The sequence below is a fragment of the Nuphar pumila genome, chromosome 7 (assembly GCF_984573655.1).
Source record: "Nuphar pumila chromosome 7, dmNupPumi1.hap1.1, whole genome shotgun sequence".
Classification (NCBI taxonomy): domain Eukaryota; kingdom Viridiplantae; phylum Streptophyta; class Magnoliopsida; order Nymphaeales; family Nymphaeaceae; genus Nuphar; species Nuphar pumila.
Window position 1 is genome coordinate 107068964 of NC_143255.1, and position 13006 is coordinate 107081969.

The 13006-nt window shown below is 36.0% G+C and overlaps 1 non-coding gene across 1 annotated transcript; it reads right to left on the reverse strand.

The window, feature by feature from the left end:
* Positions 1 to 2946: 2946 nt before the first annotated feature.
* TRNAR-ACG (transfer RNA arginine (anticodon ACG)) lies at positions 2947 to 3019 on the reverse strand. The gene has a single exon. It is a non-coding gene; the product is annotated as a tRNA-Arg (tRNA).
* Positions 3020 to 13006: the final 9987 nt, after the last annotated feature.

The window sequence follows — 13006 nt, forward strand, 5'->3', positions numbered from 1 at the left end:
TGGTTTTACACATTTTATCGTTCTAACTTTTTTTGCCCCATTAAAAATATATATTTTTGTATTACTTCTCACATCTATCACCATAGGTGATTTGTTTGGTGGAAACCAGCTTTTGGATCACTGGAATCTGACCTATGTATAGGTTTTTCAGTGATCCAAAATCAATGGCCATGAAGGTATCAAATTGTTTAGTTCCTAAAAATACAATTTTTTGTAAAAAAAAAACGATCAAATAGTTGATTCCCACTAATCGAACATACTAAACATGTCTAACGATTCAGATCTTTCATAAAACATTTCAAACTATAGGGCCTAACGGGGCAGAACGAGAAAAGAAAGCCTAATATGTTCAGTTATATATATAAAACTATCAAAATATGTAAATTGGTATGCACCAAGATTTTTATAGTTTTTTTCTCATTTTTTTTCTAAAATTTTACCATACTAATGCCATCTAGATCCTTGGTTTTATAGAAACAAACTCTTAGATCATCCTATTAAGATGTATGAAAAATATCTTTTAAGGCTTGAAAATCAACAACTCAGAATTTTAGTAAATATTCAAACATACAAAATCACAATCACATTTCTTGATCGGATTAAGATGATTCAATAGTCAATTCCTAACAAATGGACAACGCTGAATGCATCGGTAGGGTTATATTTGCAAAAATGTTTTTTCAAATGAGTCTTACCTTGCAGTCAATTGGTAAATTCGTCTCTGCCTTTTTTTTTTAACACTATTGAAGTCACCAGTGTAGCCAACAGAGTGGCTGTGATGGTGTTGACATGAAACCACCGTATTAAACTTCACTAGTGCACTGGCGTGTCCTTAGCTTTCAAAGGTGTGACACCTAAGGCAGGGTGGTCATTAGGGGTGGCAAAATCTGACACGACCCGCCAACCCGCTTCTTAGGCGGGTTCGGGTTTGGCTTAAACGGGTTCATGTCGTAAACGGGTCGACCCGCCTAACCCGTTTATTAAACGGGTCGGGTTCATGTTAGGGGTATGCCAACCCGGCTGACCCGTTTAATAAACGGGTTAGGCGGGCGGGCCAACCCGTTTACCCGAACCTGACCCGCCAACCTGTTTACCCGACCATGACCCGCCCGCCAACCCGTTTACTCGAACCCGACCCGCCAACCAGTTTACCCGACCCGACCCGACCCGTTTATTAAATGGGTTAACCGTGTTGTGTCCGGTTACCCGTTTAATAAATGGGTCAGGTTCGTGTTTGCCGTAGCCGACCCGTTTAATAAACGGGTCGGATTGGTATGCTGACCCGCCAACCCGACGGGATTGCCACCCCTGGTGGTCATGGTGCTCCATCCGAGGTTTTGCAAGCTTGGATGAGGGTTCTTCGTTATTAAAAATTTATAAATTAGTCTTTTTTGTCAAAGGGACATAATCAAACAGTAACTAGGATCAATTGAATTGATCAAGAATGACCAAAATAACCCTTTCTCTCCCTAACTTATTAATGTTTTGAGAAAAAACCCAGACAGGGGCAAAATAGCCATTTTCCAGGCATGTAACATAGTGACAAACGTTTTTATCGGCAATTTCTTGTTTTTCAAAAACTCGTGAGAAATTGAAAAAATTCCATAAATCTTGCATTTTTTGGCAAAATTTCAGCAATAAAAATAAATTAAAAAATATAAAATTTATTTTTTATAAGAAAATATTAATAAAAATTATTTAAAAAAATACATGATTTTTTTTGCGATAAATAGCTGTTTAAAACATAAATACCGCGTTTTAAACGCAGTATTTATATTTTTTTCATAAATCTTACGATATTTTGAAAATCTCACAAGAAATCACTATTTTAAACTTTCAGGCAATTTCTCGCGATATTATCGTGGGATTTTGGTAAATCTCGCGATATTTGTCACACTGGCATGTAACAGCTGTTGTCAAAGGAATAACGGTTATTAACTGTAGATTAAGCAAAAGAAAGCAGCGTTTTGCAAAAACCCAAAAGGGAGGGACCAATTTGCCAAAAAAAACCCAAAAAAACATGCTAATCCATGTTACATCATTTTAATAGCTTGGAATTGGATCCGGGTCCAGGAGAAGCATGCTCAGAAAAGGTGTGGATTTGATCCCCATATTTTAATTGTCTAAATGTGTTTGGTGTCATGGGATCTAAAAAAATTCTGATGCAGAGCATGATTTGGAAAATGAATCCAATTGGTTATGCTTTTGAAGGTCCAGGTCGGATGAATAAAATGTGTGAATCCATGTTTCAGAATCGGATTCAGAATAGCTTTCCACTAAGTTAGGAATTTACACATGTTCGGATATCCGTCTATTGGGCGGATTCAGTCTCGAAAAATAAAAAACATATCCACAACCGATTATATGGTTTCAATTTACCAAATGCAACTAAACAAAACCGAATTCAGTCGGCTATCACATAAAAATCCGATTCATTAACATCCCTAGTGATAGATAACGAGGCAATGGGAGAAATAACAACAAACAACAACAACTACGCCTTCATCCCAAAACAATTGGGGTCAGCGATATGAACCAAAAAAGAAATTCATTTTGGGTCTTCCACATGAATCCTTTTCCTCCAATCATTTCTATCCAATGCCATGTCCTCGGTGAGGTTCAAAGCATTCATATCCAAGTCTTCCTAGGCCTACCCCGACCTCTTTTAACTAATATATTTTCCATTGTGAGAAATAAAGGAAAAAAAAAAACTTTCCGGATTAGACCTTAAACATCTCATGCTCAAGCACGACAAGTTAGTTGTCAACTTGATAATCGGTGCAACGCTTTGGATATTAAATTGGGTTGGGTGCGTGATATTTTTCGAATGAAATAAAAAAATTTGAATAAAATTAACATAAAAAAGAAAAAATCATCGACTGTGGGTTGGGTGCGTGATACTTTTCGAATGAAATAAAAAAAGTAACAATAAAAAAGAAAAAACATCGACTCCACTGGGGATCGAACCCAGAATCTCTGGTTCCGTAGACCAGCGCCTTATCCATTGGGCCATGGAATCGCATTTACTTAGATTTCTTGATTTATTTTTTATGTAATTTACTTTTAAAGGTGCGTTTGATTGCTCTGAATTTTAAGTTCTTGAGATCAGAAGATTAGAGGGACTTGTATCCCTTGCCTAAGACTAAATGTCAATGGATCGGGTTTGACCTGCCGACATGAACCAGACCCTATAAGCTCAGGGTTTGGTGATAAATAAAAAGGTTTGGATAGAATCTGGGGATTAATATATGAAGCAGGGTATGGTTTGTAAACTTTCATACCCGACCCAAGTTCCGACTAAGATCCACAATTTTTTAATGTAAAAAGGATAAAAAATATAAATTTACCAGGTATGGTTTAGGTCTGGTTCATGTAGTTCTTATAGGATCCAGGTATGGTTTCTCTTATTGTGGGTCCGATTGGATCTGGTACCAGCATCTCAAATTAGGTATGAGTCTGGTTTCACCTGAGTCCGAACCAAACCTGACCCGTTGACACCCCCTGGATCCAAGGCATTCAAATGCACCCTAAATTGCACCAACTCACATTAATACAACTCAAATGACACACATGAACATTCATTACCCAGTCAATTAGGGTGCTATTGATTGGCTAGACAAGTGCTGCTGAGACACTCCAGGCAGTGTTTGTCCAGGATACGGGTCGCACCCATCCCTGCGTGGCTCTTGCATCCTGTAAGGTTGCAAACGGATCGGATTCAGGAAAGACTTTTTGCAAGTTTTGGCTGCTCTAGATCCGATTCGGTCTGACTCTAATGTATTTTGTGATCCGTAATTCGAACTGTTTGCTTCTCTAGCATACTGAATGCCACCTTAAAATGTAGGCCACAGGTACGGGTGTCAACAGGTGGGGTTTACCTGGACCAAACCCTATAGGGTCCGGGTATGGTGATAAATAAGAAGACCTGATTAAGATCAGAGTCCGGATCCGAAGGTCCGATTAATACATGAACCAGGGTATAGTTTGTGAAATTTTATAGCAGACCCGGGCCTAACCCGAGTTCCCATTAAGACCTGTGATTTTTCAATGTAAAAATGATAAAAAATATTATTTTACCGGGTATGGTCTGGGTTTGGTTCATGTAGTTCTTATAGGGTCCGAGTATAGTTTCTCTTGTAGTAAACCCAGGTCCAGACCCTGATACCATACTCGAAAATCTGATTCAAGTCTGGTTTCAGCTGGGTCCAAACCAAACTCGACCCGTTGACACCCCTAGCAACGGGAAGCAGTTTGTCTGTGTTATTCCTGCATATAAAACGCAAAAAAAAAAAACAAGCCCCAGAGGGCCACGCAACATGAGGTATTCCATTCAATGTTGTTAAAATCAGTTCACAATGTATCGTTATTCTTTTTTGTAATTTTGCTATTTTTTTTGTGTACAGTTATTTATTCTCTAATAAACTGGTAGGGATCTGCCTAACGCCAGATTGCCTTTAGAAAAAAAAAATCGGTTCACTGGGTGAATCAGTTTCATTAAACAAAAAAAAAAATCGAATGAAATTGAATTGATATTGAATAAGCCCTTTTCCATCAGATAACACATGTCATTAAAAAGTAAAAAATGTTACCCCTTAAAAAACATTAAAAAAATAAATTGAATTGGCCACTTTTGAATCTTCTTTGGGTCAATTCAGTGGCGGAGCCACTTACTGGCCAGCCTGAAATCCCCAATAAAGGGGTTTGGTTCATGGTGGGAATCTTGGGCCTCTCTCTCTCTCTCTCTCTCTCTCTCTCTCTCTCTCTCTCTCTCTCTCTATATATATATATATATATATATATATATATATATATATATATATATATATATATATATATATGCTCACCCTAATTTTGCCAATTCAATAAAAGATTCAGACCGATTTTCACAACATTGATTCTATTTGCTCGCATGAATAGACATTGAGAGTAGGGATGGCAGTGGACCGGGGTGGGGGACAAGGTCTCCACCCCCGCCCCGTCTCTAAAATTTAACCTTCATCCCTAGTCCACCCCCGTAGTGGGGGTGACTTTGGACCTCCACTGCCCCCTCGTCTCAAAATATTAATCCCCGTCCCCACCCCCGCCCCACCCCGCCCCCGCCTCGTCCCTCGTCCCCGCCCCACCCCACCCCACCCCATCTCGTCCCCGTTTTCTTCAAAAAAATCAAGGTTGTAATTATGTTTGGTTGGTTTCTTCCCAGATTTCTAATAAACTACACGATGTATCAAGCCATTCAAGTACAGAATTTGGAAAAGGTACCTTCTAACTAAAGATCTCAGTGAAACCATATTGCAACACAAGAGATACTTAAAACCACAAATTACTTTAGTTAGAGAAAGATTCTACCAAATTTGAATAAGGTTTCGGCCTGCCCAATCTATTGAACCATTTTGTTTGGAGTCAATTCCATCTTTTTTTGGCCATTTCATCAAACAGTTGGCATGCAACTTCCCTTCCTCAGAAGTCCCACAAAGATAAATGGCAACATTCAAAGAAACAACTCTCAACAAATTTCAGTTCATTCATCGATGACGGCAGCAGGCCATACAATATTTCTTTTAATCACATTATGAAGTAATTGTCTGAACGAACAATTTCTCTCCCTAATAACAAAATAGCTCTGACCGGTGCTTTATGGTAACTCTATCAGAGAAGAGTCGTCGGGGTCTTGTCCTAATATTAGAGCCTGAAAGAAGCATTGATATTGTTCCATATACTCACCAATGCAATTCCTGCTAGTGCCACCAGTGCTGATAGAAAATTGAAAAAAAAGAGCTTCAAAGACAATAAAGCCTGATCTGACCAAGATTCCAAAATCGCCTACCTGCATAGGGAAAAGAAAAAGACAATGAGCTCCCAAGACTGAATAAGCATTACGCCCAATCAGAAGATGTTGATTTCAAGTATTAAGATGGCCAGAAAAATTAAAAATTTCATAATGTTAAAGAAATGTTAGATAATCTAAAAAAACTAATTCAGAAGAGAAAGTTAAAATGTGATAATGAGGGAAACAATTCTGTAAATAGGTTATGCAAAATAGGAGGATCACACTAGCAGAAAAGTTTGAAGAGCTTTTGCAGCACAACATAGGATTTGAACTGTTAGTAGGAACTCACAACCAAGCTCTTGAAACAATTTTGATTGTAGAAAGTTCAAGCAGACTGATACAAAAGAAAAGCATGACAGAAACTGAAGAAGAAAATCCTGAACCAAAGCTCGGATCAAGGACTGGTCTTCAAAATGGGAGCACTGCTTCTTGATTTTGATTGTGGTCTTCTCTGCAAACGAATCAACCTGATCCTCATTCAAAAGAGCAAAAGAGATTATCAACTTATGATATGTTTTCCTCATTCAAATAGAGCAAAAAAACCCAATTACCTTATCTTTCTCCTCTGGACGGCGACGGCTCCGATGGATAAAACATAGGGTTAGGGTTAGTAAGAGAAGAGTATTTATGAAGGTGGGTATTTTGTAATTTTATTTTTTGATTTAGGATATTTTAGTAATATGGGGCGGGGCGGGGGAAAGTGTTGGTCCATCCCCTCCTCCATCCCCGCACGGGTATGAATTTTAACCTTTATCCCCGCCTCCATCCCCATTTCATGCCCTCCATCCCCGGTCCAAACGGAGCGAGGCGGGACGGGGCCCCGCTTTCCCGGGTCCACTATCATCCCTAATTGAGAGAGAGAGAGAGAGCAATTGATGCCTTTTCAATTTTATTCTTTATCAAGAGAAAAAATCAGGGGCAAGATATCATTAATTCTTAGTGAAGATGCCAACGGGGGGCTCCGCTTGTCTGGTAGGAGCAGTTAGTGCATGTCACCTTGTGTTGGGACATTGCAAGTTCGAATCCCAATGGTATAGTTGCATAACTGGTAGGGGTCTGCCTAATTCCAGCTTTCTCTGTCGAAAAAAAATCTCAGTGAATATAAGGAAAATCTAAACAATTAAAATACAGAGAAAACTTAAAATTACTAAACTCCTGATAATATTGGAATATATAAAAACATGTGAGGTTTTGAATATCCAACTTCTTCTTCATGTTTTTCAAATTTCAATATCACAAGAATTTTCAAAATCGTGATATTTCTTACATAGGTTACTACATTACTACATGGTTCAGTTCTACTTTGGACAAATATGATTGATTTCCTTTTTTTTGAAAGGCAAGAACCCTACCAGTTATACAACAATACCAATGGGATTTGAACTTGCAATGTTCCAATACAAGGTGACGTGTACTAGCTGCTCTTACCAGACAAGCAGAGACCTCGTTGGTAAACATAATTGAATTGCTACCACATCGGTTTGACCAAGATTTGTCCATTTTTTTCTGTAAATATGTCAGCATTTCAAATCTGATCTTGGATCTGGTTTCAACCTAGACATATCTAATCATATTTGGACCCGAGAAAATCTTGGATCGAGTGTTTCATGTTGGTACTTGTGCAATCTACAGGTTGATCTGATTTTGGGCAAGCAGGCATTTAAAGACTCGAGTCCAAATCTGATATGATATTGTATCTACATTTGAACGATGGCCAACTTTGATCTAATACGTTACATGTCTAAAATTGCAAGGTTATAATAAGATCCATGAATAGGATGATATCATTCGGGTACAAGGTAATCCAACCATATGTGGGCCTTGGACCTAGCAGGTTGATCTGGCATATAACCATCTTGGACCCACTAAGAGGGTCCATCTCTGATCAGGATCCAGCTCACGCTTAGTCTTATTTTTGGATCCCTTGAACCAAACTACCTCACTTGTGGTTAAGGATGTAAAGGATTCGGATTCGGATCCGATGTGGCTGATACCATATCACCCTTGTTGGTTAAACTGATTTGAGTTCGGATTCAGATGGTGAAAAGCTCACACCAAATTAGTTTTTTTTACATATAAACATATTCGGATATGCGCTCTTTTGGGTAGCGATCAATGCAGGCGACAGAGTTGATAGTGCTCTCAAAGACATGGCCATTGTGATGAAACAGCAGAATCGAGGGGAGGAGTCGATCGAAGCCATGAAATCGTAGTGGAACGGGTGCTCGGAGAGTGCCCAGAAGTTCCTTGATAATATTCTTCTTTATCTGCATAAGGCGTGTTTCTTTCTGTTTTGCTTTCATACACTAGCTTTCTTTCTTGTTGTACTTACCCTCTGCTATTCTTTTCTCCTAGTGGTACTAAAAGGCAATCTGTTGCAGAAGTGTGGGAGGTTAGATGATCAGATTGCCCTTTTAAATCATAAGATGCTCCTAATTGAACAAGTTATTGCATTCAATATTAAGTGAACCAAGACGGTACGATCACAAGGAAAAAAAATTTCAAGTTTCCATTGAACAAGAAGCAACTAGATTGTTTGTAAGCTTTGCCTTCTTTTTTTTCACTCTATTGAAAGTATTCAAAGTTACTAATACTAATTTGTGCATGGACATAAAGGTATCTGATGGATTTTTTGGTAAACTTCTATAGGGAAATTTGGATTGGGCTTTGATGCAACAGAACAATTATATGGATGTGGAAACTGCATACCGTAAAGGGCTATCAATTGCACCTGACAATAACAAAATGTACAATTTGGGCACATGCAGGGGAAAGGATTTGGCATCCTATCTCATTCAAATGCAAAGAATCACATCCCACACCGTGACATATGTAAAATCAACTGAATTACAAGCATAACAAAGCTATAAATAACATATAAAAACTTTAAATCAAAATCCATCACTCTGTAAATAACAAAATCACTATACCAACATGTATATCCCTCATAAAACAAGTTTTTTATGGGTCCAAAATCATATATAATTTCATAAAATGCAAAATTATGCTGACTTAAATAAGAAATCTTTAATTATATTTAGTTTACCTCCAAAATCATAATATTTAAAAACATGATTTATGAGCTGAAACCCCAAATATGTAGAAATATACAAGCTTCTCATAATCATGCTAAAATCAAGCAATAAAGCATAATTTTCTCAACAAGAGCATCTAATTTAAGAATCCACACAAGTTACACAACTCCTGCATACATATTGCACACCAAAAAGCAAAACGTGGGAGTACAAGTTGATACCTCATAATCGCTGAAAAACAGTAAACAATCCACGAGATTATATCTTAGTCAATGTTCAAACAACACTTTAAATCCACCAAAAATGCCAAATCGTTAGCTCTTAAATTATTAAATAATCACCATTATAAAGGGTTCAAAAATTCGAGGTGTTACATAAACCCTATAGGGCTTGGTCTGGGTCGGGTTTAAGTAAATCTAACCCCTTGACACCTCTAGTAACAGACCAAATTATTACAAGCACAATAGAAAATAAGATGATTTGATCATGGTGCCGGGAGTGTATGAGCTAAATGATTTGAATCAAATGAAGCACTTGTGGAACATACTTGGGCAACATCCGAGAGAGGAACCTTTGGTAGTTATAGATGATTGAAACACTACAAGAGATATTGGGGAGAGACAAGGATCTCACATGGGACATCTATATTTGGACAATTTCAATAACATGATTAACATATGTGAGCTCACACAGACAGTTCATGTGGGCCCACTTCACACATGGCAAAATGATCAACAAGGTATGGGATTCTGAGTGGGTTGTCTGGACAGAGCCCTTATGAATGATCACTGGGTTTGCTCATTTTCCAATTATGTGGCGCACATTTTACCGCATATGATATCTGACCACAATGGCCTTTTGCTTAGCAGCCACGCAAGGGGTAGGATTGTTGCTTCATTTAAATTTTTTTAGTTTTGAACTCTCAAAGAGGATTGCGGGAATGTTATAAAATCTTGTTAGGAACACAACAACAATGCATGTATATATATATATATATATATATATATATAAGCATACATGCAATAATATATTCTTTTAAAATATAACCATCATGATGTATTCAAATAAATAATTATAACAATTAAATTCATGCAATATATCCATGATTAAGCATTTGCATTATTAAAGCATGTTTTCAATACAAGTTTAACACAAAATAAATCTACTTAAGTGTAAGGCTTTGTTTCTTTTGCTTACCCTCCTGTGGATACTCACAATACAATCATTGAATCAAAGGAGACCACTCATGTGTTTATTATGACATGTATTTTAATTTTCTAAGTGACTTATTGAAACAAATCCAATAAGGCCAGTTCATGACCGAGAAAAAATCCACCAGTGATCACAGATTTTGAGGATGCATCTTAAACTTTTGCAGATGACATAGGCATACCACCTAAGACACATTGGTAGTTTGACCTCCTAACTTTGAGGACAGGAGACCAAATGAGTTTTTCTCGCTCAAAACTTGTAACAATCCAATAGAGTTTTATACCACCTACTATCTCTAAGATAAGTTTGAGTCTACAAAGGTTATTCAAATTTTTTATTAAAGACTATGACTCATTGCATTTTATTACATATGTCATTTATCATGTAACACTTCATGACTCAATAGCCTAAATACTTTGCCGGGGTAACTTTTCATATTGTATTTCATGACATGAGTAGCATACTACCCATTTATGGCAGTTACACAAGTTTATTAGCTCATTCATATTGATACTCATTCAGTATGCCCTAGTATCTTTAAACCAGTCGAACATTTATACCCCTATAACCGCTCTGAGGTAATTATGTTATGTGTGTATGCATATTTTTTGTATAACTTAGTACACTTTTAACACTCCAATGGTTCTTTCCAAGCACTTGCTTATTCATGAGCGATCTCATATACATACATGTTTATCATGTATTATAAAATATTATCATTGCATGCCACACAATATATTCATGCATTTATGACAGCACATTGGTTCTTTTAAACCACAAACTCATTCATGAGCATTCACAAGTGCATGTATGCTTTTTATGCCTTATAACACATCATAATTACATTATAATATCGTATTGCATATCATAACATCATGTTGCACAATATAACATCATCTTTTACATTATAGCATTCATAAAATAATTTTAAAGCTTAGCATTCAAAAGATGTTAGCCAAAGATGACACAATCACATAGCCTCAATAGGCCCACATACTGTGTATCAATATGATACATTATATCTGGTTCACTTTTAGAACTATGTTATATTCATCTAGTTCACTTTTGAAATCATCTTATGTATTGAAACACAATCCCTTAATTCAGAACTAATTAGATCAGAAATTAAAATTTTTGTAACATAGACTGTTTTCAGTTCACAGAACAGTCTTGTCCAGTTTCGTCTCTCTAATAAAAAATCAGTCATAAATCATTTCAAATGAATTAGATGCTGAGATTTTTAATGTGAGTGGCTTGATATGTTTGATTCAAGCCTACAAAAACCCAAAATTAAATTTGATTCCAGTAAAGAGCTAAAAATTATGTAATATGCTATTTTTGTTATTTGGGAGAATATGTTTCACAAAATTTTATATTCTAGACTAATTTCCTTGAATTTTTATTTCTAAATCATGAAAAATCAACATTCAAGGTTTTAACTGTGTGTCCTTCCATATTCAAACTAACATACATTAAAATCTTAGCCATAGATTGTGAGTATTATGAGAGATATGCTTTTTACAAAGTTGACTCGTTTGAGCTTGAGATTACTTTCATATGTTTGTAACATCTTTATAAATGTTTAGGATTTATGGGTTTACGATTTTGAATAGTCAAATTTATTATTATGACTGATTGAATCAAAATAAACAAAATAAAATACATTTTTTTAAAAAACAACCAAGAACTTCATGTTTTTAACATGATCATCAAGAAAAATTATTCAATAATTTTAAATCTATCAATAACACATTAGATTCATGCATACAACCATGAAATCATGTTGTAAATACAGAAATCTGATACATACATGAATTTAACATCCAAAATCAAATGTATTATAAAAGAAAACACATTTCTCTATAAAATCAACTTTCAAAAAAAGATTTTGGTTTTTGAAGCCTTCATACACCACATAATATCAGTTTCTATACAAATTTTGGCTGATAGAAATCATCCCACAACATGCTCATATAACCTATCACTATATACATATACAAAGTTACAGTGTACCTACCTTAAAAATATTAAATCTACTGAAAGATTTTTCCAAAATTGTATTCACCAATGATTTCTTCCTATAATATGCACTACCAAGGATATGTAATCCCTACCAACTTCAATGAAGTTTTTCTTCAGAGAGGGGCATGAGGGAGGAAGAAGGAAGATGGAGAGAGAGAGAGAGGAAAAAAGAAAGAGAAAAAGAGTAAATGAGGGGCATATGGGAGGAGGGAGGTATGAGGCTCTTTGAGTAGTTTTCTTCATGTATTTTTATATTGAATAAGGAAACTCTAATTAGTTCTTATCTAATTTGAATTTTATCTAAATTACATGTTAATTTATGAATCCTAGCTAATTAAGATTCTTACACAATAAAGAGACAATTAAACAAGTTGACTAACTAGGTCTTTTAATGAAATAAAAAAACAAATTAATAATTTGACTAAGCTAAAAATATGAAAATAGGAAAGTAGGTAGAGATGTCCTTCCCTTGGATGGCCTTGAGCTTGTTTGAGTCATTTTTATATTAGACTTCACGATCCAAGAGGGCCCACATAAGGGGCATCCCACTCTATATATTGGTCTTATTTTCAAATTCAAACCAAATTTGTGACATAAATTTCATTTTTATTTGTTAGAAAATTATAAAAAAATCTTAAGTGTTACAATAAGCTAATATTTTCTTAGAATCATCCAATCTTTCTATAGATTTGGCTCATTTAAGCGCAACTTTGGTTTGAGTAAACTAGTTTATGTGCTTAAAGTTTCCTAACAACTAGGGTGTAACTGACTCGTCTTTCATTCGACTAAGGCAAGCCAAGACCCAGATCTGGCTCTGAGATGCTAATAGCAGGTCTGAGTTCGAGTCTAACTAGACCTACTGTAGGGCTGCCAACGTGTCAGGTTTCATTAAAAAGTACATATAAAATAT